At 35.0% G+C, this 20,237-nt stretch overlaps 2 protein-coding genes across 7 annotated transcripts in view; one reads left to right on the top strand and one right to left on the bottom strand.

Moving 5' to 3' along the window:
* Window positions 1-16,991, bottom strand: part of LOC149610138 (glycine receptor subunit alpha-2-like) — a 53,390-nt gene extending 36,399 nt beyond the window's left edge. Inside the window, exon 1 of the mRNA XM_089858978.1 lies at window positions 16,542-16,991. The gene's annotated coding sequence lies outside the window, so the exon portion shown is untranslated. The remainder of the gene's footprint in view (window positions 1-16,541) is intronic.
* The window catches only part of LOC149610136 (glycine receptor subunit alpha-2-like), a 157,682-nt gene that overhangs the window by 59,644 nt on the left and 77,801 nt on the right, over window positions 1-20,237 (top strand). Inside the window, exon 1 of one of the 6 annotated variants that reach the window (XM_089858977.1) lies at window positions 5,775-5,793. The exons of the other annotated variants lie outside the window; for them this stretch is intronic. The gene's annotated coding sequence lies outside the window, so the exon portion shown is untranslated. Of the gene's footprint in view, window positions 1-5,774; window positions 5,794-20,237 lie in introns of those variants that run through there. 6 annotated transcript variants of the gene reach the window in all.

Here is a 20,237-nt window from a genome sequence, read left to right as displayed (position 1 = left end):
TCTACGTGTATTTCCTTCCCTTATTCGATACTCCCTTAGTTTTAAGCTTGTCTTTGATGGACAAACGATACGATGGGATATACCTCTCCCCCCCCCTCCCTCTTGTGCAGGATGGGGTGAGGGTTACGTCCTCAGGAAGGAGCGAAGGTTTATACATTTACTTAAGGGAGATAGTCCCTTAATGGATAGAGCTTGTTTTCTAAAGGTAATAAGACCGAGTACGACGTGACATTTCGTCGCCTGCTGCAATCACCCAAAACTCAAGGACCGTTTTCACTGACTCTCGCATTAATTTTTAAGCACGTGCTCTTAGAACTACTTTCTCTCTCGCGGAAGGGTGTTAGACCGTAGGACAGTGGGTTGGTTCTATGACGAGATTTTGAGTCGAAAATGTAACCTCTGTGACATTTTGCACTATTGAGATCTACTGTTTGGTGACTACTTGAATTTAAATAAGAAACTGAAGTACAATGATTTCTAAATTTATTAAGGGGTCATCCGTAAAACACTAAAATCATAACTAGTAAACTTTGGGTCTTAAGGAAAAATGTCATAGAAGTTACATTTTCGAGTCAAAATTGATTTCCCAGCATTGAACCCGCGGTACTTTGGTTCTGTATTATTTTAATCAATTGAACAGTGAAAACTGAACCCACGGTACTTTGTTCTGTATTATTTTAATCACTTGAACAGTGAAAACTTAACCCACGGTACTTTGGTTCTGTATTATTTTAATCAATTGAACAGTGAAAACTGAACCCACGGTACTTTGGTTCTGTATTATTTTAATCAATTGAACAGTGAAAACTGAACCCACGGTACTTTGGTTCTGTATTATTTTAATCACTTGAACAGTGAAAACTGAACCCACGGTACTTTGGTTCTGTATTATTTTAATCACTTGAACAGTGAAAACGGACCTTTGATAAGTTTCCTTTATCTTCCGGGGGAAAAATGAACTTCAAAATTTCCCAGAATTCCTTTCGAATTAAAAAGGTATTCGCAATTATGTAGTCAGGTAATACTCTGGAATGGATTTAAATAAATGATTATTACTGATTGCAGTTTAGCTTGAAGGGATTTAAAGGAATTTTATATTACTCCTTTTACTTTTGATCTTTATACGAATACCGAGCCTGCACAGAACAGCACTTTACTTTGATGATCAAACAGAACGTAAACAATTTTAATTAGTAATTTCAACTTTTAGTAATGAATTTTTCCCAATCTCGTTGTGAAACTGAAACTTCCAAATTAATGTTATGCTTTTATTTTTTGTTGATATTATAATTTGTTTCGTTAGTTTTAACGTAATTCGGTTAAATCACTTAAATATCTTATTATTTCAAAGAATTTTCTTATTATATAAAAATAGGGAAACCGCAAAAGAGGCGGGGATTCAGACGGCTCCTCCCATTTACATCTACATGGTTGAGGATTTTATGAAGTAGGAGGCTAGTGGGGGAGTTAAGTTGATTGGGTAAGCGGAGTTCTGACGTTCTGTAGGAGGGGTTTATCACCAACTGCCGTGGGCTTAAAGCGAAAACGAAGTCTTTATTATGAAAAATCGGGGAAAACAAACCGAGTCTTTATTATGAAAAACCATAAGAAACAAACGATCCCCAAGAAAAAAAAAATTGAAATCGAATAAGTCAAAATCCATTATGGCGTAAATGAAAAATGGCGTAACTAAAATATTCTTTTCTCAAGTACATCGTTAAGCCTAACGTGAAAACATCCAATCCTTTTGTGCGTTATACAACAACAATGATCAAAATATTCTTTCTGTAGATGATATGAAAAAAGAAAGAAAAAATGAAATGCAAAAACAAACCCGCAAAAACATCTGATGATATCCGATAGCTGTGCTTTTTTCTTTCTCTGATATTTTTTTTTTTTTTTTGCACGATTCTTCCATTCTTTTGAGTTTGGTTAGAAAAACAGAAGGAAAATTCGGGAATGGATCGGCATGATGTAAAGCAAGGGATTTTCATCCTATTTACACGAATATAGACTTCATATTTGTTTTGGGAAAGGAAGTCGGATATTTTTAAGAAAGGCTCTGTTTATTACAAGTTAATTATTCATTTGAAAATTATTTAAATTCATGGATGCCAGGAGATGTATAAGGGAATAAATAAATGCTAAAAAAAATTGGTTTGGAAAAACTAGAATTCATAATTTCATGAAGAGCTTATTATCATTGAATTCGCGATAAGACTTGTAGATTATTTATTATATCGTATTCTATACAGGGTTTTTTGATAAGTCTGCCATAAATTAAATGGTGTTCTCTTGGGGTCAAACTGAGTGGAAAGTGTTCTTCAAAGAGCATCGGATCTGAACGGAGATACGGGCTTCCAAACAAGGAAAAACCCACTTATGTGGAGTAATACATATCAGCCCGCCCATCTTGTTTTGAAGTATTAGGCACTTTCAATAGCCTTCAGCCTGAGAATGTTATTGAACCTTCATCTAGCGGAAGTGTACACCCAGTCTTTTTTTTTTACTTCGATTTATGAACTTTACTAGAATTTTTTTAAATTGATGTTGTTTCTAAGTTACGATTTTAAATCCGGGGCGATTTTGCCTCAAATCTCATTTTATTCAAACTAACTTTATCATTTAAATACTTTAACGATGAAGGGGACACTACGCCATTATTAATGAACTAGTTTAATGTATTAAAAGGCTTAATGAAAGTTTAGCTTCACTAGATTTTAAGATAAAAAGGTTTAAGCATGGATTTTCCATTAGGGGTTGTTTTATTTTATTTTTTTGTCCTTTTTCGCCTTTAAAAAATAAATAAAAAAATCCCTACGTCATATATAGATAAAGCTAGCTATACTAGTAAAGGTTGTGACCTTAGGGTTAATAGTCCATTAATGTAACCGTACATCGAGACACTTTATATACGATTTAAGAGGCCATCACCGAAAGAACTCAACTGCTATATTTAAAGAAGTTGAAACAGAACATATTATTAATATAGAAAGTAAAAAAAAAAAAAATGTTTTCCCGAGCTCATATATTTTTCCTGGAGAATATAATTACTCAAAACCGCCTTTATGCAAATCAGGCCAGCACTCAAGATGTTAAAATAAATTTTTTTTTATGAACAAATAAAAAATCGCGAGGGTTTTCCCGCTCTTTGATTAAAAGCGTGCGGTTTCCCGCCTTTTGGTTAAGCGCGTACGTTTTCCCGCCTTTTTGATTAAACGCGTACGGTTTCCCGCCTTTTGATTAAGCTCGTGACGAAACCCGCCAATATTTCTCTATTTATCAGTTAATTAAATAAAGCCTAACGTCTAATCTCCAAGCCTTAATGTGCCTAGTTTAATTGATGAGGAGTTATGTTTTACTTAAGAAAGTCAAGACTAGCTCTGAGCCCTTTGGTCGTATAAAATAATAATAATATCAGTACTTACATTGTTTTGATATCCAATTAATTAATGAAAATAGAGTTCTGAGAAATTGGGAGTTTATTTTTATGGTTTTTAACAATGTATCCATTCCATCCTCTTCGTATATAAATCATTTTCACTATGGTAAGCCTTAGTTAATTGCATTTGTTTTTAATTTTTAATTATCGAGTGAATTTCTTGAAAAGTTGAAAGTTAAGCTTTTAAAATGAAGTTCGGCGTAAAAATTAACTTCGTTAAAGTTTATAACTGCTATTAAATGTAATAATGAGTTTTGGTTACAATTACAACCTTGATACGAAGGAATATTCGTTAAAAATTGCTTAAGAAACACTACCTTTCTAAGATTATTACCGCCAGCCAGCTCTGAGCTTTAATCAAGTTTCTTAATTAACGAAACTACCTCTTAATTCCAGGGAAGTTCATATTGATATTTGGGCGAGGGGTTGTTAACACTGAGTTTTAAAGTGGTGACGTTTAATAATAGTCGTCTCTATCAGTAAAAGTCAACGCCTTGCCCAAACCGCTTTTCCTAGAAATAATTAACGTTACTGTATCCGCGTAAACAAACTTCAACCCATTTAATAGTACACTTCTGCTAAGCATGGCACAGTTCAAACAACTGCGAGTCTGCATTTTGTTAAATTAAAATGTATTTATATATTTCGTTCAGTTTAACATTAGGGTAATTTGGGTAAGCCAACATTTAGGCTGAAACAGTCCCATGTTAAACCTACGAATGAATGAATGAATGGTTTATTGACCCTTTTGATTACAAATCCCTTTTGGAACAGGGAGGAACCCTCTAACGTGGGTTCACAGGTCCGAAAATAAAAAAAAACTAAAACAAAGCATTAAATGTCGTACAATAAAAAAAACACTAAATTAATATTTACACGTTAAAAAGTCAACAAGAAAACTATTTACAATTATGTACAATGACAGCTGATCGACATATGATTCAATCCTTTAATAGGGCATGGGGCAGAGAAGGCGCAATTTCGCCCAATTGGCTAAAATACTTTTTGTGATAGTTATGACTTCCATATTTGACCTATCCCCGAGAGATAGGCTATCCGCCAGGGTAATGGGCCCAAACCTCAGGTACGGGGCTCTTGCTTGTGCCAGGGCCGGACAAAACAGCACTACATGCTCGATGTCCTCTAAGACCTCCCCACAGAGAGGACAGCCGGCCACCTCCTTATCAAAAATGTGGGAAAGACGAGCGGATGTTGCTAACGCCCCCGTCCGGGCCAGGAAAAACAACCCACTAGCAAGGGAATTATCATAGAAAGGTTCTATGCCCGGTGTTTCCTTTAACGAATACAGGTTCAGACTCGGATGGTCAGCAACATCCCTCCGCCATTGTGCTTGAGAATACTCAGCAACAGCCTTATCTACCTTGGCATACCACTCATGTAACGATTGAACCGAGCTCCGGGACACTCCGGCACCATAGTTTTCGTGAAAAAACTCAACGCGCTTTAGCCAGGTAGTTTTCCTGGGCATTGCTCGAATATAGCAAAAAACCCGCTGTGCAATGCGCATGTCGTCCATAAACAATAACCGACCCAGATAGCGGAGCTTACTTTTAGCCTCCCTCTCCTCGAAGGCAGACCAGGCCATTTCACCCTTGACAGCGGCATATGATGTAATAAAGTTACCCCCCAACGCGGCCTTACCCACGGTAAATTGAGCCTGATTAAGTCGACGACTCGTATTAGACGAGAAACACATAACCTCATTCGGCCCCTGTAGAAATGTTTCACACGCTACACACGCGTGCTCAGGGTGAAGCAACTCACCAGGGTGAATCAATCCCACGTTAATCTTACGGCCCCTGTAAAACGATTTACCGGCCAAATCGTTTTACATAAGAAGCTGAAATTTTGCAGGGACGTTACTCTTAAGTAGTAGGCATGCACTATGAAATATTTTTGTAATCCACCGCCATCTTTAAAAATGGCGGCCAGGAATGTGAAAAACCTTTATGGAATAACGTTGATTGCGCTTTTTAGCAGATTTCACCATCATTTAGTACTTTGGTTCCCCATATCCTATAGACGAACTTCGTGGTAAACATTAGCTGTTGGATTTGCCGTCTCCATCTTTTAAAATGGCGGTCGAATTCTTTTAATGCAACTATTTAATGAAAGGGTGTGGTTATACCTTTGAGTGTTTCTACACTCCAATATCGCCTGGATTTTTATTTAAAAAACTGGAGTTTTTAAATTATAATAATATGTTAAAGGTGAACGGGGAGTTCAGTATAGTCTCCATATCTATCTTTCCATTAAATTTGGCTTTGAAGAAAAAAAAAAGAGAAGTTTTGGACGATGATTCCTAAGAGAATTTCCTGGAGTGGTTCCAGGTAATATCGTTTAGCCCCGTCAACCTGATTTCCTTACTTGACTTGCCTTTTCCTTGCATTTCCTTAAAATGGGATTCTATATAGCTTAAAAGAAATTGGCAATAAATGTATATATGTACTGGGCCCTTGAATCTTTGATAAGCAGGAAGCTTTAAATTTAATAGAAAGAAAAAATATTTTATATTTGCCCTAAAAGCTTTCGAAATATTAAACTGGTGATGCGTGGGATCAATATTTAAATTTATATTTGCCTACTGTTTTGGAAATGTATCCTCTTTTTTTATTATTCGATCATTTGAAACTTATTTTCTCGCTATCACTATTTATTGAAAATTAAATTTCTTTTTAAAATCGGGTGTAACTCGGGCACTGTTGGAGCTAGAACCACGTTTTTGATACCGCTAGCAAGAGGTCAATGTTGTCTATAAAAACCTCAAAGCGTTTCCCATTATTATTTACATTCACTAAGTTATGGCGCTACAAAGTTGGTCTATATTCTGGATACCCGGACCATGCACGAGTCACAGCGTAAAAGAAAATTTATATTTAATATTTCATTTGACTTGGCTCTGATTGAATCAAATATATGCTTACTTAAGTGTAAAATAGACATAAAAACAAATATATGCTTACGTAAGTTCAAAATTGACATATAAATAAACATGGTTACGTAAGTTCAAAAATCAAAATAGACATAAAAACAAAAATATGGTTACATAAGTTCAATACAATAAAAAGCAAACGTAGGGTTACTTAAGTTCAAAATGGCCATTAAAACTAACATATGGTTACATAAGTTCAAAATAATAAAAAACTAAAAAACACCTTAACCCTAACCCTTTTTAGGAAGCTATTTTGAAATACCCTTCAAGGTGATATCTAATCCCTGACTAGGTAAGTTAGGGTAGGGCATGATGGGAAGCCAAGACCCAACGGAATAAATATCGACTTTCTCATTAAGGACAATCACGGAATGCACGTGTGTGTGTGCCTTTTCAACTAAACTAATACTATCTTAACAGCGCGACCATTTTCACCTTCAAAGAGACTTTTTTAAAAACTAACTCTCGCTTCCCTTTTTACTATACTTTCATTTCCGTTTCAAATAATGAAAAAAGAAGGAAATGGTCCTGGTTTTCCCAAAGGTAAAAGGATACCAGGTAGGTAGAAACTCAATAGAAAGAGAAGAAAGGTGGGAGGAAGAACGCCCCTTAGCTAATATCCAAGAAACCATCGAATTAAAAATTCCCTTTCTAAAACGGAAGTAAAAATAAAATAGTTTACGATTTCAAAGCTGGCGCGAGATGAAAGATTTACAGACTGTTCTAAAAGGGGTGGTAGGACAGTCAGTGGGATGGTTCTATGGGAAATCAATTTTGAGTTGGAAAATCTGTATCTTCTGTGACATTTTTGTCCCTAGGTACACCCTAAACAAGTTATGATTGGAGTGTTTTACAGATTACCCCCTTAAATAAATTAGAAATCATGTTGTTTTGGTTTCTTATTCTTATTTAAGGGGTTATCTGTAATAAAAACACTTTAATCATAACTCGTAAACGGTGTTCCTTAGGGAAAAATGGCGATAGAAGTTAAGTTTTCGACTCAAAACCACCCCCACTGTACTTTGGTCCTATAATTACCTTCCCTTTTTGGAACGCGCCGTTTGATCTTTTTAAAAGATAAAACCGATATGGGATTATTTCTTATCGGAACGTATGAAGTGGGCGTCCCCTCGGAATTTTTATAAGTAGAAATTCTTTAGCGAAAAGATTTTGTTTTATTTTGAAATGTTTTGAACGTTTTTCAATATTGAAAAGTACCTAACACCAACCACTGAAGCAGGGTTCGTACACGACCTGGAAAACCTGCAAAAGTCAGTGAAATTAAAAATGGGCCTGTAAAGTCAGGGAAATTGAAAATGGGCATAAAAGGTCATGGAAATGTCAGGGAAAAATATATTGGAGGGAAATTTAAAGTCCGGATAACAGTACAATGGTGACCAGAAATTGTGTTGTCTGAGATTTGACCATAGCCCAAAATTCGTGAACCTCGCTTTGGTTATTTATGATTTACTTAACGTTAAATTTAAACGAAATAGTAAGCTTGTTTTTATAACAATAACAACTCGTGGAAAAATGATTCGAGTGAATTTAGATTTGTTTTCATATATGTTCGCCATGTACGTTATTGCACATGGTCAGGGAAATTTGTGGAAAAATTGGTACGAACCCTGTGAAGTGATGCATTGAATTTTAGTTTTAGTATCAAATTTTTCGCAAGACCAATTTTATGTATTGCCAATTGCACTTTGCGAAATTGCTGTACTTTTACTCCTCGAGTTCACTTCTACTTCTCCGTCTTGGCGCATTTGATTGGAACTCTCGCCTATTGTAGCTATAGTGACTTTCTCGTACGTGTCCGCCTACCGACTTGGTTTCAATACTTCTGTAAAATTTTAAATATTTACACTATTTTCGTAAGGTTTGATATATGGAACCCTTGAACCAACTTGCAAATTTCTAAAATTGCTAATCCCAATTTCGTAGAGTAGCTCTGATTGAATTGGTTGAAAATTTAGACACTGGATTACTAACAAACTATGCCTTATATCATAAGTTCATAAGATATGTTCCATAAGTTTGTCACTGGATACTGAGAACTAGTCATGAAGTTCATAGATTCTCGTAAAGCGACGCCTGGTGAGACGTTGTCAAAGGTTTATTTCGGACTAAATAGAAAAATGGACTGCAAAATTAACAATTCTCTCTTGTCGTTCTAGAACGAGCTCTCAGTCTCTAGCATTAGGAAGCATAGGTATAGTGTCGTACTTATGGAACATATCTTATAAAACTATACCTTATGTAGACAGATTTTACCAAGACGAGCTAATCCTGTTAAATGTTTATTCAATTCAGTTCGATAATAAATATTCAAGCTTGTAAAATACTCTATGGAATTTAAAATATACCGTGCAAGAATTGACCTTTATGTCAAGCTAGACCTTTATTAGTATTCACGGAAAGACGTAAATATATTCATTGATTGTTTAATTTGAATGTTAACTCTCCTCATTGACGATATTGTCATTATAACAATGAGGTGATTGTATTATAGCTATTGATCCCGCTATTAATTGACACAATGCGACACGGAGAAGGTGTTTAATGACCTTTCAACTTCGGCCTAAGGTGATAGACGTCTTTAAGTTATCGCTATTGTAATTGTTCCTAATCCCCAATATTTGCTGCCAATCTAAACTCCCTATAGAGATGTTTCGCTTCATTTCAACCATTTATACAGCACTTTACTCGTTCCAGTAGCAGACGACACCGAAGCGAAAACTTAAGCCTAAGGTTTACCCCCTTCTCTCACCCCTGATAGACGCTAAGCCTAATACCATTTGAGATGCACTGAGAATTCCCGCGTGCTCCAAATTGTTAATCGTTTTAAAACTTTTATCTCTTATTCTATTCGACCAAATTGAACCAATGGGATTTAAGCTGGGAATTTCTGCGAATTTTAGATAAGTCGCGTTAATGGAACTTGCACCGTATTTGGAATTCTATTGGTTTATAATTTTGTAAATTTAACTGCACTTTGGAAATTTAGCTAAGCCTCGGTCATTTAATTATTTGTAAAAATTGTATTTGGGGAAATATTTCCTCTGTCAAGCGTAACGAAGAATGTTAAACTTCCTTTAACAAATGCGTAAGGTAAATGCGTTAGCAATTCTTGAGCTTTTAAACGACAGATGCGTTGCTTAGCACTAACGTTCTTTAAAGATAACTTATGGGAATTTGTGTGTCAGGAAGTCGCATTCCTATAGTTTAAATTCTGTTATAATTTTAACGAAATTCCTTGTTGCTGTTAGAAGTATATAATATTTAAAAAATCATTTTAAATTCGTCTTATACAGGGTGTTTCTGTTAAGTCTGCCGTAAATTAATGGGTACGTGGTCTTTGGGTCAAACTGAGTCAAAGAACATACTGGGGTCTACAACGTTTATTTACGGAGATATTGGCTCCCAAACATTGATTGACCCTTAAAACAAGGGAAATTGATTACACATGTGGAGCAATTATCTTTACTTTACCAGCGTACGTACACTTCTACCCATTTAATTATTTACTTCTGCTATAGATAAAGGTTCCATAACGGTCTAAGATTGAAGACAATTGAATGCTGATATGTCTTACAAAACATGTATGACTATTTCCTTAATTGTTTTAGGGGCCCATATCTCCATTTTGTAGATCTCATGTTCTTTGACACTTTCCACTCTGTTTGACCCTATGAACATATCCTTTAATTTATGGCAGACTTAACATGCAGAAACACCCTGTATAATTTTCAAAAATTCCCCTTGGAAGTATTATGTATGTTTGTATACCTGGCTGGATTTTCAAAATTGGAACAACTATAGCTTCAATTTGAACCGTCTTATATTTATAATTTGTCCTTAAATTAAAGCCTTAATTGCCTTAGCTGTTTTAATTATAATCATTTTATTGCATTATTTTAAATTGAATCTACACTATACGAGCTTTACATTTCGTAAAATTTAATTACACGAGGGCGGTTCACTTAAAATTTATTAGGGAATATGTTATAATTAAAATTGGCAAATATTTTGGCCCCCTTGGATTCAAAAATTCTGGAAATTTAGAATTCAAACGAAAGTATTACGATTAAAATTAACGAATTTCGTTCAGAAAAAGGGCAGATGTTTAACGAAATATCTATGAATGGCCCATTAAACTATAAAAGGCGAAGGAGAATATGGTATTTGCCGAGTCTCGAATATTTGAAACTATAGTTCGTATACGCGTGAGTTTAATTACGAAAGACAGGAGTTATTCAAGTTGAAAATCGAAATTTGGTTTCTGTCCACTCTTTCAAGACGACTAGAGTATTATAGTAATATCAAGAAGCGATATCTAGTTTAGTAGGGAGAAGGTATAAATTCGCCACATTTCTAGCTTTATCTCCAGTCCAAACGTCGGTCCGGAGTTAATCCCCGCCTCTAAATTACAACCAGCATCTCATTGGTTCTTGAAAACTCACGTCAGCGCAGCGCGAATGACGAAAATTACGTATTTTTCGACTGAGGAGAGGCGAAATAGCCCGGTGGCCTCCTTTTACGTCCCCCCTTGTATTTTGAAAGAGGGACTGGGACTATGGCGCGCGAATATTAAGGCATCTCAGACCTTCTCCCTATAGCTTCTTGGTATTATTGAAGAGATTTTTATGTGTCCCGACTTCCCATTTATTCGGCTTAAGTATTAAAAATCAGCCAATTGAAAAGTTAATTCCTACGAGCTAGAAAGAAAACTTTTGTTATAGAATTTTCTAAGCGTATATCTTGGTCCAGTTATACAGTAGAAGAGTGCGGGTTAGGTTTAGTTCTTTTCTTGTCGTTATAATTCTTTCTTAGAACTCTCTACGGAATTAGTTTTATAATGAAAGAGAGGGAGAGAGAGCTTATTTCCAGACGGATTTCCCAATTCTTTGAAGTTTTTCTTAGTTTTTAACAACGTCTAGCGGTTTTAGTACAAGGATAATTCTTCTAATGAGAAAAATGTCATTTTTCTATCAAAATTGGGAAACCCGATCTGCACGTGATATTAAGGAATTTTTTAAAAAGTAAATTAAAATCAAGTTTTAATTATAATTTATTGATATTTTCATACCTTAAAAAGCACCTTTCGTATGCATGTTTATATATAAAAACCAGTTTTCTAAACATATCTAGGCGGATTTTGTGGGAAGAGCTATGTACACTAATAATTATCTATGACGAATTTTACCTCGAGAACAATTTATATCGTTTTATATTAGTTATTATTAGTTTTTTTATTACTTTTAATTTATTTATTTCTGATTTAAATGCATTAAGTAAGCTATACAATAAAAATCAGTCTTAGAAACGGTGAAATTTAACATAGTATAGAACCATTTTCGTACACCATAGTTATACCTCTTCCAAGGTTACGTTATAGTATATCACTTGAACCAAGTGTCATTTGCATAATAGAATTAGGTAGGTCTGTCCAATCAGCGGGTGGTGTTGGAGACAAGCAGTTTCGTTAATGATAGCTTGGTCTAACCGCGCCGCACCACAGGAGAAATGAGAAAGGACATTAAAACTTTTGTTTAACCCTGACCAGAGAACCCAGAAGCCGGTGCCTGCGTGGTACTTCGTGTCAAAGGTCATTCTGCTTTACTTAATGGGTTGAATAACCAATGATCTATACCCCCCACCCCTCTAACCCTTAACTCCAATTTTTATGATGGGACAGTGACTTTAGTACAACAGACCACCATTTCGATGTAACTAAGAGGGAAAGAAAAGGGTGGTAAAACATTGCCTTCAATCTCGCTTTTTGGCGCCTGCGCTGTACTCATTTTGTATCATGGCAATGTATCAACCCCCTTGTATGTCCCAATATTGAGGGTTGCCTACCCCATTTTCTTACTTCGAAAAGGTCTACTACGTACGTGGAGTATTGTTTAGGGTTTATGTGGGACCATGAAATCTGAGCCCCCCCCTGGGGATGCAAAGTTTCTGTAATGAAAGCTGAACCTTCCTTAAGTTAACAGTACACACTGGGGGGCATCCCGGGGAAGTTAGGTTTAACTTTACAAGGTGGAGAAAGGTAAAACGTCTCTCACGTCAATTATTTTCTCTTTGGAAAATGAACTCTCTAGCGCCTCGTTTGCTTATTAAATGAGTTGAACGACCAGTTTAAACTTCCAGCGCCTCTGTTTCTGAAACTGGAAATTCTATTCTCCTTTATTGCATTATACAATGTGTCTTTGATAAGTCTGCCATTAATTAAAGAGTGTTTTGTTCTTTGTGTCAAACAGTGGAAAGTGTAGCTCCCAAAAATTGTTTAACCTCATACATGCGGAGTATTTAGCTTTACCAGTAGTACACTTCTGCTCGATAAAGGTTCAATTACGTTCTTACATTAAGTACTATTGAAGACTGATGTCTTACTCCATGGGGCCCATATCTCCTTATAACTTAATGTTGTAGACCCCATGACTTTTGCGAAACTTTCTACACAGTTTGACCCTATAAGAACACACCCTTTAATTTATGGCATACTTATCAGAATTCAGAAACACCCTGTATATTGCCTTTGAAGTTCATGAGTTTGTTTTCGTTTTGTTTCAAACGTAAGAGTTGTATAGTCCTTACGCCCACTCTTTTATTTGTACAACTTAAAAGTTTTGATTTTGTCCCTAATTGGAGATTCTTATATTCTTAACGCGGAACCTTTGATTTGCAAATTAATGTTTGCCAGCGAATTTAATCTTTGTAAATACGCTTTCGGACAATATGTTAGAGGAGAACAACTCGTTAAAATTTAATGAACCTTTTAGTTGGTTTTGGTGTATACAATTACGCCGTTAAAGGCTTATCATGTTAAAATTGTTGTGTCGAAAAAGCTAATATAATATAATATAATAGAATATATATATTAACTCGGTGAAATAATGCTGGTTATAGTTCAATATAAAAATTAGCAACTGACCCCTTAATTAAATTAGAAATCACCGAGTTTCAGTTTCGTAATTAAATTTAAGGGGTCATGCGTAAAATATTCTGGACAATCTTAACTTGAAAACAGTATCCCTTGTGGCAAAATTGATTTCCCAAAGAACATCCCCTTAATTTATGTGATACTTATCAGAAACATCCTGTGTATGACCTTTTGAACATAAAGCACAAATTTTATCCATTATGTTTTACATAAAGCTTTTAGTTTGAAAACTTCAATGCAAGTCCCAATAATTATGTAAAAGATAAATATACATTTCTATACTATATATATAGTTTTCGTATAAATATAATACCATGGTGGGTTTTTTCTTGTCTTGTCTTTCTCAGAATACTGAATTTGAAACTGGTCTTACTATATATAAATATACAGGGAGTTTTTTCTTCTCGTATATAAACAGACCCCCATATATTTATCTCTCTCTCTCTCTCTCTCTCTCTCTCTCTCTCTCTCTCTCTCTCCCTCTCTCCCTCTCACTCACTCACTCTGTCTAATCCCGATGGTACCATTGTTTTGTTGAATTTGTTCCGGAATATTTGAGAATCACAGAAAACCCAAGTCAAAGCTTTTAGAGTCCCAAGATACTCCTGAAATTTACTGTTCATCATTAGAAGTAACCTTTATAACAAAGACTGCTAGAGAATATAAAATTTAGCTTTTTTTACTTTGGAGTTCATGGACGTTTTTCCTCAATTTGCCATTAGCTCAAGCTGTCTAAAACTCACCTAAATTAGGTATAAAGTGTTCGCAATTCTACGTGGTTTTTAATAGACCATAAATTACAGACAGAACGGTTATTTTATTTTTTAACCAAAATTTGAATTTTTGTTAAATTTAGCGTAAAAATTAAGGTAATATTTCACGTCTCTTAATTTTTAACCTGCAGCGGCTGCGTCAGATACTCGGCTGTGTTTTTGAGAGCGAGGGTTTGCTATTTGGCAAATGCAAATGTGTCGATGTATTTTCAGTTCTGAAACCATAAGCGGATAAAACATAAAATTATCCGCTTATGTAAAACCCATAAGGACATAAATAAAAGACTAGAAAAAGTGAACCAAATGGAGTGACTGAAGTCCAAGATATTAAAAATTTTCAGTATATGGGACCCTGCAGTACCTGGGCGAATTCCTCCTACCTAACGTCATACCCCCGCTTGCCCAATCATCTTTAATGCCCCACTAGCCTTCCACTTAATAAAATCATCCACCATGTAGATGTAGATGGGAGGAGCCTATTCTTCAAACCCAGCCCTTTTGCTATTTCCCTAGAGAAGCACGATTATAAAATATCAATTATTTAAAAAAAATTCCATTTGCCAATTTGATTTATCATGAAATTTTGCATTATTTTCGAAAGAGTACTTGAGATTACAGAGTATTCATTTTGTGTTCACTTAGCAAATAATAATATTAAATAATTTTCCCTCTGTAATCAAATCAAGTAGATTCTTTACGAACGAACTTTAAGAACAGATACTACGCGTTTTCATAAGAGGGACTGTCAATAAAGTATGTTACGCTTTTAATGTGGAGGTTTTGATATTCGAGATAAAATCTATTGATATTTGGATAGAAACCGAAGCAAGCGATTAGAAGAAATATTGACCTTAATCAATCATCTTCTGTTATCGTTAGTTTGTTTGAAACCCCCCTCCCCTTTTTTTATCCACCGCTCAGCCTGCCTCCCAAAATTTCTCTCGGATATTTATCCTTATTTAAATGATCCAGAATAAATTTGTAGTTTGCGTGTCATGGGAATCCTATTTCATTTTAAGCCTAAGCCTTGGTCCGCGTTATAACGCCTGATTTCTGTTCGGGACATAAGGTTGTTTGCTATTTGCTTCGTTAACGAGTCTAAGCCTTGGCTTTGTGTACTGTTGAGATTTTGGGGGGTTTTTGGGAGTGTGTTTGCATATAGGACAGTTTCTTGTTTGCTCATTGGCTACCACCAGACACCAAGCACCACCGTTCACGCGAAGATAGGACTTCTATAAATGATTTAGTTTTAGTTTTTATTAAACCTTGGTTGGGGGTTTGTTTTGCTAAGCCTAGTTTAGGTTTAGGGACGTGTTAATAAGATTATTTATCTGGTTTTAAGGTTTCTTTTTGGCCTTTATAAAAGTGGGTATGATTTTTCTTCCCCTTTCGACGAGCCTCGTGGTTGGTTAAGGTATTAATGTATTTAAATACACGTTTAATATATTTGTTACCCCTTTTTTCCTTCGTGGAAATAGTTATAATAGACCAAATTACTAATTTGTCTTAACCCTTTTTATTTCAATTTAAAGTGATATTAATAAAGTGTATCATAGCTGTATGAGATACTCGTTATCCGGGTATTTTCAACAACCCTTTGTATTAATTGACAATATTCTCCGTTTCCATTTCAATGGAGTTAAACTATGAATGGAATTTCAAAGCTCCATTGAAATTCTATCTAGGCATTATCGGGTTATTAATTGTATTTATAAGTTAGGGATAATTAAATATTTGAAATATTATAGTCTTCAATTATTTTCGAAATAAATTATAGTTTTAATTACTGTGGAAGCTTCGAAATTGAATTATACTTTGATCTAAAAACCGATTATTGTTAGTTCTGGAACTGAAAACCAATTTCTAGGCAAGACCGTTAAACTAATATTGTTATCTTTAATTATTAATCATAATACTACTTCTACAGGGTGTTTGTGATAAGTCTACCATAAATTAAGGGATGTTCTTTGGACAAACGATTTTGAGTCGAAAATGTTGTATGACATTTTTTCCGTCCGTGCCACTGTTTTAAAGTTTAGTTTGGAGTATTTACGGATGACTCCTTAATTTTAATTAAAAAACTGATTTAGACAATGATTGCTTTTTTAATTAAGGGGGTCATCCCTAAAACACTCAATTCATAACTCGAAAACCGTGACCCGGACGGCAAAATGACATAGAAATTATTACATTTTCGACTCAAAATCGCCCAAAGAACATACTCTTAATTTATGGCAGACTTATCAGAAACACCCTGTATTATTTTCTATTTTTCCTGGACTTAAGTAACGTACTAATATTCATTACTACAATTGAGGCGTTAATTTTTTAACTCGCTCATTTGTTAATATCTTAGCCACTTAAATAATTAATATATTGACGTATATAATGATTAAAATAGACAATTAGTTAATTGAAACTTACCTAATAATTCGGATGTAAAATTGTTTACGTCATTACATCAATTTATTGGTTGCTTGGTTGAGTTTATAACGTAACTGTAACTGGCGATCTAGTGATAACGTAACAGACGTAATACAGATGATGATTGATGATAACATTTCTTAACCCCAATCTTCTTCATCCCTCGGAAGTTCAAGATGAAAGAAACAACTTCTTATAACAATGAAAAAGATTCTTTTTTTTTGTCTCTCCGAATCTCCACAGATGTCCAGTCACGAAACTGTTTGTTTTTCTCCTCTTCTTTTAATTGCGTAGGCTTTAATTGCAATCAAAATTAGTGAAAGTTAATTTGATTAGTTAGCGGAGAGCGTTTTCTTGGTCGCTCGAGCCTCTGACCACATGAATGTATTTGAGGAGCACGTTTTGTTTCCCTTCTCGGCCACTATTGGTTGGAAGCGCTGTGCTGTTGCGGCTGATTCCGCAATTTGAACTGGCAACGAGAGTGACTTTACTATAGCCTCTTATAGAAGCTACGTTAGGGAAGAGAGGATGGGAAGACCAAGAGCAATGGGATCATTTCAACAAACTCCGCGACACAAGTTTGCCTTCAAACACCTATCGCCATCTTTCGATTTCTCTATCTCTCTCTCTGTCTCTTTATCGTCCTTTTTCTCTCTATCTCACTAATTTTTAATGAGGATTTAGGCCTAATGATGTTAGACTAGAGAGGGTAAAGATAATTTTCTCAAATGATAATGGAATTAAAGATTCCAGATGTTGTTAATTTGTAATTAGGTTTATTTATTCCCAATTAAGATGTATTCTATAGTGAATTGAACTGTTTTTCCTTTAAATTATTAATAGGTTTAATTGTTTTACATTAAAGGGATAGCCACAAGGGATCGTTTAGAGACATTACACTTTCCCTTTGAAAAGCGAATGGTACTAATATGGTGAAGCCACTAAATTTTAGGAGAGAAAATTACTATAGTTAATCCACTATCTTCTGTAATATCTGGTTAAATTAGTTTAAGGTTACCACTGAAAAACCTTCCATGTTTTACTGCTTTTATTTTTGGTACTTTAACTTTGAAACAATGTTGTTTATTCTATTAGTCGATAGATGGCGTAAGGTTTTCTCTATGATGTTTTTTCACGGGGGGGGGGGGGGTAGAGGGATAGGTAAAAAGACGTGTGTGTCTCTAGGTCAGAATCTTGTATTTTGTTTTGTTCTATGTAAATCTTTCCATCCTTTTGAAAGAGAAGAAATTAAATTCGTCGAAGATACATTCTTTACACACTACCCTTATTTATACGTCAGTTAGGCTGTAGGAGGGAAAAAATATATGTGTTTTTTAAAAAAATAATTATTATAAACTCTAATTAACCTAGACCCAATTAATTGGTATCGCTGGATAGAAAATAATTAAGACTATATAACCCTCAAATAAATTAATTTTCAAGTATTGTTAAGGTAGAGTTATGACATCAAAGTTCGTGTAAGTAATTAGAAGATGTTTATTTGAAGCCCTCTAATTTTTGTGTTTGTTCAAAGTTAATTATTTAACTTCCTTATTGCCCTAGACCCAATTAATTGCTATGGTTGGTTAGAGATTAATTAAGGCTTTCTGACCCTCAAATAAATTCAATTTCAAATATTGTTAAGATAGTGTCAGTAAATGAGTGGTGATTTTTTGGAAGTTAATTTTTATGTTCGAATACGTTTATTCAAAGTTAATTTTTTTTCAGTTCCTTGTTAACCTAAACCCAATTAATTGGTATTATTGGATAGAAAATAATTAGGGCTATCACATATTTATGGCGTCTCAAAATTGGTTCAACTGTCTCAATAATTAAGAAAGAGTTCTAATTGATTTAACAGGAAACATTTAATATCATTATTGTCTAAAACATCCTCTATCGTGTAAATACAACCAAGTTATCTACCACCGTAATGGTCTTGCCGTTCAAATATGTTTTCTAAAGGTAAAGTTATTCTCATATTAAGTATATACCATATTTGTGATAAATGCGGGGCTCAGCCTCTTGGTTAACGTAACGTAGCGTTACATTAGATCCGAGCTCCTTTAATTAGTTTCTTTGGAAAGAATGGCGCAAACCCGTAGCTCTGGAACTGTAGGTCTTATCCAATCAATGAGCTAGTCTCGTACATACACTCTCACTCTCTCTCTCTCTTGCACCCTTGGACTGGACTTAAAGGAAAAGTTCAAGTAGAATAACATTATACCTTAAAAGAACGACCCTTTTCTAAATATAAAAGGAAAAATATTAAAAATAAATAAATGATCTCTTATTATATAATAATTAGCATTTAATTCTTCTTAAAAAAAATCAAGGACTACTGCGCTATATCCGCCGTTGCTTTTGCGGCGTCTGCTAAATCGAACCACTTACCCCTTACCTCTCAGCCTGTGAGAATGCAACCAATTCTGTAGGGGTAAGAGGTTCGGGCTAGCAGACGCCACTCAACCAACGGCGGGTGGTGCAGTAGTCCTCCTTTTTTAGATCAAATAAATGTTAATTGTTTTGTAATAAGAGATAATTTATTTCTTAATATTTTTCCTTTTATATTTAGACAGGGATATATTTAATTTTAGAAGTAGGAATGGAGAACGGTTAGCCTTTACTTCAGTCCGACTCATAGCCCAGTATAGAGCCCCTCCCTTCAACACGTAACGATAAGTTTAAATTATTTTATTGGCTCACTTAAAGTACGTTTTGATAACGTTGCTGACGGGGATGGTGAAAAATACGTAATTCCTTTTTACCTCTGTCGCTATGACCCGCCTCTTCTTTCATACCGCCCCCGTCCCGGGGAAGGGGTCCGGGACTTTGACGCGCGCCCACATTACTCTCTTCTCTATTCCTACTTCTAAAATTAAATCTATCCCTGATTTAGAAAAGGCCGTTCTTTTAAGGTATAATTTTATGTTACCTGAACTTGTCCTTTAGGAAAATGTACGGTACGGTATAACCATATCAGCTTGATCCCCGTTCCGCGCTGATGCTGCCTGCAAAGCATGCATGCTTTTCTTATTTCATTCCAATCACGGCGCAGTGCCTAGAAACTTCGAAGTGGAGAAAAAGATAAATCGCATGGCCCCTATATAGTTTTCTTTCCACTGTAATCTTTAAGAATTGATACCCTTAACCCTTAACCTTATGTAAGGTTTGAGTTTTAAGGAAGTGCCTCGCGGGCATTCACGTATGCTCAAGGAAACTTGGCTTGGGTTTGTTCGTTATTGAAGTTATCTCCGAAACTTTTAATTATATTTTAGTTACACTGTTTCAATAATATTTGATTTTCATATTCGTAGGCTTTAAAGGTTTACAGGGTGTTTCTGATAAATTAAGGGGATGTTCTTTGGGTGATTTTGAGTTGAAAGTGTAATTTCTATGTTATTTTGTCACAAGAGCCGACTGTTTTCAAGATAAGATTGGATGGTGTATTTTACGGATGACCCCTTTAATTTAATTAAGAAACTGATTTAGACAATGATTTCTAATTTAATTAAGGGGTCATCCGTAAAACGCTCAAATCATAACTCGAAAACAGTGGCCCGGACGGCAAAATGGAGATAGAAGTTGCATTTTCGAGTCGAAATCGTTCGTTAAAAAGAAAATCCCCCTTAATTTATGCCAGACTTATCAGAAATACCCTGTATAGGAAAGGTCTATTTTATATAAGGTAATTAA

The sequence above is a fragment of the Phalangium opilio genome, unplaced genomic scaffold, assembly GCF_054372755.1.
Source record: "Phalangium opilio isolate 3A_F unplaced genomic scaffold, DU_Popi_V2 ptg000329l_1, whole genome shotgun sequence".
NCBI lineage: Eukaryota > Metazoa > Arthropoda > Arachnida > Opiliones > Phalangiidae > Phalangium > Phalangium opilio.
Note: the sequence above shows the minus strand (reverse complement) of the source record. Positions and strands in the feature narration are given on the sequence as shown.